Source organism: Gavialis gangeticus, unplaced genomic scaffold (assembly GCF_001723915.1).
Source record: "Gavialis gangeticus isolate Ggan-Ray unplaced genomic scaffold, GavGan_comp1, whole genome shotgun sequence".
Taxonomy (NCBI): Eukaryota; Metazoa; Chordata; order Crocodylia; family Gavialidae; genus Gavialis; species Gavialis gangeticus.
The window spans coordinates 73772325-73776859 of record NW_017729022.1 but is presented as its reverse complement, the minus strand read 5'-3'; the positions used below and the strand labels follow the sequence as shown (position 1 = coordinate 73776859).

At 45.8% G+C, this 4535-nt stretch overlaps 1 protein-coding gene across 1 annotated transcript in view; it reads left to right on the top strand.

Annotated features, from left to right (window-relative positions):
• TBXAS1 (thromboxane A synthase 1) overlaps nucleotides 1-4535 on the top strand; it is a 554439-nt gene that overhangs the window by 29279 nt on the left and 520625 nt on the right. The gene's annotated exons all lie outside the window — the stretch shown is intronic.

Genomic DNA, 4535 nt, shown 5'->3' with positions numbered 1-4535 from the left:
ACCAGCTTCCAAGTGAGGTGGTGCAGGCTCCCACCCTGGGGGTTTTTAAGAGGAGGTTGGATGACCACTTTACTGGGGTCATTTGACCCCAGTGCTCTTCCTGCCATGGCAGGGGGTCAGACTAGATGATCTGCTCAGGTCCCTTCCGACCCTAGAGACTATGAAACTATAATCAAGTAAATGCAGTGTGTGTGGGTGTGTGTATGGGGGTGTGTGTATGTGTATATACATATATATGTGTAGATATAGATGTATCTATGTATATATGCGTGTGTGTAGATAGATAGATAGTGTAGATACATTAGTGTAATTGCACAGATCTGGGGGGGCACATTCCCCCATGCCTCCATCAGGGGGTGCACACAATGGCGGAAGCCGGCCCCCCCTCCCAAGCCCCCTTGCCCCCTGGATGACCCACCCACAGCTCCATCCCATGCCCCGCCCTGGCTGGGCAGTGCCTGCCCCAGCCCCAGCCCCACTTCCTCCCTCACCATGGGGGCCTCATTCTGCTCCCCCAGCGGCCCTTCTCCCCACAGACTTACCGGCCAGACGCTGCTCTCCAAGGTGCATTCCTGGTCACGTTCATGCTGTGGCTGCACCCGTGCATGTGGGATTTATTGGCAATATTTTTGGCTACATCAGCCGAATAAAGCTGATTGCTGATAATGTCAATTTTCCTTTCGTCAGTGCTAATACAATGCACACCTCTAAAATTATGCTTAGAGAAATAAAGATACAAATGACTGGAGGTCCCTGTTTTTCAGTGAGAAGGTGGTATGTTTCTCAAATTTCTGGTAGAAGTATGTTGGGCAACATTTCTGGGCTATATGGTAAAAGTTCACCTAATTAGCTAATCTGCTCAGATGCGTTTGATATTTAGAGCAATAAAATGCGTCGGCTCAAACTATGGGATAAGGGGTTGAAACATGTCTGCTGCTAGAAGAACTAAAGTGGTTCCTGCTGTTGTATGGAGCCTATTAACCTCCTTCAACCTAGACCCTTCTTTTTATAGTTTATAGCACTGAAACCCTGTATGCAAGGAATTATTTAAAATGCATCCTAAATGCATTTTAAAATGCTAGTACAAATGGGGATTTCTTATGATTCTAGAGCAGCAGTTTTAAAACTTTTTAAAGTTTTAAAAAGAGAAGGCACCTCTCATCCTTGTGCCAGGTACAAGGCACCTCTCATCCTAGCAGCTGCCATGGCTCAACTCAGTTCAGCTCAGCAGGGTGGGCTTCAGCTGCCGCAGCTCCAGCACCTCCTGCCTTGGCCCCACTGAGGCTCTAGGCTGTGTGTCTGTCATACCAGGCCCCTGCAGGCACAGTAGCCCACTGGCAGAGCCTGCCCCCAGGGCTCCCTGCCCCCACATCCCCCTGTGAGTCTGCAGTGACACTGGCTTCTTGCAAACCATGCAAACTTCTTGCTCATTCCTCCCTGCACTGTGCCCCCCGCAATGTTCCTTCATGCCCCCCATTGGGGTGTGTTGCAGTTTGAAAACTGCTGTTTTAAAGGGGGGCGGTAATGACAGGCAGTATGGAGGACAAGTGAAGTCATGCAGAAATGAATTGATGGTGAGGAAGACAGAGCCAGAAGAGAATTAGAGTAAGCTTCCAGTCAGCACACAGGAGAGAGAGTTCAGAATATAGAAAGTCTGACCATCTCATCAGTGTCCAGTGGTGCCTGCTGCAACTACAGCTGCATGGAAATAATTAGGTGAGGGGAACTTCTGAAGAAACTTAAATTAGCTTGGTCATGTAGTGGGCTTCTAAAAAGTTCTATTTCCCCCACTTGTAGTACACTAGTTTGTTTTATAATTTTTTTTTGTTCGTTTCCTAGAGCACAACTCGGGTGTCTATGCATGCCTGAGAAAACTTTGTCAATATCTTTGTAACACCTACCCTTTTGTTTTACAATATTTGTAATATGCAGTGGGCATTATACATTCAACACTGGTTCACTTTTTTGTCCTTCATTTAGCAACCTTGTTTGCTACGTGAAAAAACAAATCTTTACAACGTTATTCAATACTGGAAGGACTAACCTGACCATGTTTTTAAAGGAGTGTAACACATTGTGACATTCACCAGCCTAGTTTTTCAACTGAACCCAGAGTCAACTGAATTCTCATGAAGTTTGTCCTATTGCCCTGTTTCTTATTCTTCTTCATGAGAACCAAACTGCTTTCATGAAAAATGATTAGAGACAGCTTCTTTATAAGCAGACTTGGTTTGGAGGACCTGCATTCTGTTGACTTAACCTTTTTGTATTTTAATTTTTCTTACCTGCAAAATGCTCTGAGGGGATTAGGAGCTTAATTAATATTTGCAAAGCCCTTCAATATCCTCCACTGGAGGATGCTGTAGTTTAGTGTAAAGTATTATTCACTTTCATTGTAACCACATGCTGAGTTGGGTCTGCTATAGGTGCAGACATTGTTTTGTGGCTTTCCTTTTGCTGTCTGTGAAACTGTTGATAAAATGAAAGCACAAACTTATCTTCCTTTAAAGTTTAATGTACCATAAGCCTTGCATTATGAAGAAGCTGTCACAGCATTCAAATGACTGTGTTCAAACTGGATTTTCAACCACTTGTCTAAACAAACCTGATTTTTATAGAAACTTGGAAGTTGAAAGGGAGGTGTTTTGTGTATGTGTAGGGCACATTTCTAATTACATACTTTCATGCAATGCAAAATAGGCACTTATGATGTCATTGCCTGGTAGTTCAAAGGCAAAACATTCAGAAGATGTCAATTCTCCTTTTTTAAAGTTGTCCCTTTGTACTATGATGGGTAGAGACTTGCAACCCATTTGGATAGGTACTGTCCATGCACATAAAAAAAAAAAGACGACTCCTGCCCTAAAGCGCTTACAGTCTATACGTGGAAAAAAACCACTCCTAATTTATTTAATAGGCAGCACCATGCCAAGCTACCAGAGCTGGCTCTATGCTTCTCAGATTGGAAACTATATAGAACACAGGGCAGGTGGTTCCATGGAGACTAGTGGAAGCTATATGTTAGGGCTGTGTGAAGCTTTGTCAGTCGTTTCATTTTGGAGCTGTTTCGGCGTCCAAAACACCAAATCCAAAACTAAGTGAAAGGCTCTGAAACATCTCTGAAACAAAACGAAACCATCCAAAACATTTTGGAAAATGTTGGCATTTGGAGCCAGGCTTGCAGGGAAATGGAAACTAAGAAGGGGGTGGGGGTGGGGGAAGGACTGCTCTGATAGTGACATCTGTAGCTGGCCAGTGTCTGTGATCTGTCCCTGAGGTCCCGTCCAATCCCAGTGCTCTGGGGGAGTGAAGGCAGCCTCCTGTCATCCCACGTGCAGATCTGGGGGCCCACATCCCCCGGTAAGAGTCTGGCATAGCCCTGCAGCCCTCCCGGATCTGCGTGTGGGATGATAGTATGCTGCTGGCAAGTGATACGAGTTGTGCTTTGAATAGTTTGAGGTGCAGTTTCACAGAAACCCCTGCACCCATCTCCTTGAAGCTTGGCAGGCTTCACGCCCTCAGAAGGGGCTACCATCCCTGCAATTTTCATCCAAATCAGGCAAGAAATGACAAGGTTATAGGCATTTTAGTGATTCCCTATTATAGCCGATGGCCGAATGAATGAAACGGTGTCGAAACTCTGAAACAGATTCGACTGAATCGAAATGGAACAGTGATCTGAAACACCAAAATGAATCGCTGTCCCTCCAAAACAGCCGAATTCACAACCGTATTGAAACATAGCTGTTCTGCCCAACCCTACTATATGGCATAGCTATGTTAGCTCAGCACTATACCTGGATTATTTAGGCCAGCCGCCCAGAAGAGTTAGTTAGCTGGGCTGCAGCACCAGGCTAAGGGCAGTTTTGCTGTTTACTATGCATGCTTTCCATCTAAAACAGCAATATGACATGTTTTAGCTCAACACAGCCTAGTGCTGTGGGAATGTTCAGGAGATAAGGGGTTCATCAACTCTCTGTCCTTGGGTTGGAAAGAATACTTTGGTCTGAGTTTGGATCAAAGGTTGCAGTTAAACCACGTCTCCATAATGGATGTCTACCTTTTTATCTCAGAGTTTGGGAGTTCTTAGCACTGTCTGGCTTATTAAGGCCTGTGAAGGAGACAGAGAGAGAGAGAGAGAGAAGGTTGAGAGGTAGGTCATCACTAGATAAAATGTGATGGAAATACAAGTCCTAGATTTGTGGCTCAGATTGCAGAACCTTTCTTTCTTCATGCCCATTGCCAATCATGTATCACCTAAAGCAGGGGTGGGCAAAATATAGCCCGTGGGCTGGGATGGCTCTGCAGCTGGACTGCATTTCTAGCCAGGAACGACTTACTCCAGCTGCTGCTGCCACTGGCCCCAGCCCTGTGGTACTGACAAAGACCTATGCGCATGCCCCAAACCCGGCCCACCCTGCCCTGCACCTTTTCCAGACTCAGCTCAGTGGAACAAAACAGCTCCAGACCAGCTGTAACCTGCATGAAGACCCTAACCCCAGCCTGCCCAGCACCTGCTCTGGACTCCCCCCCCC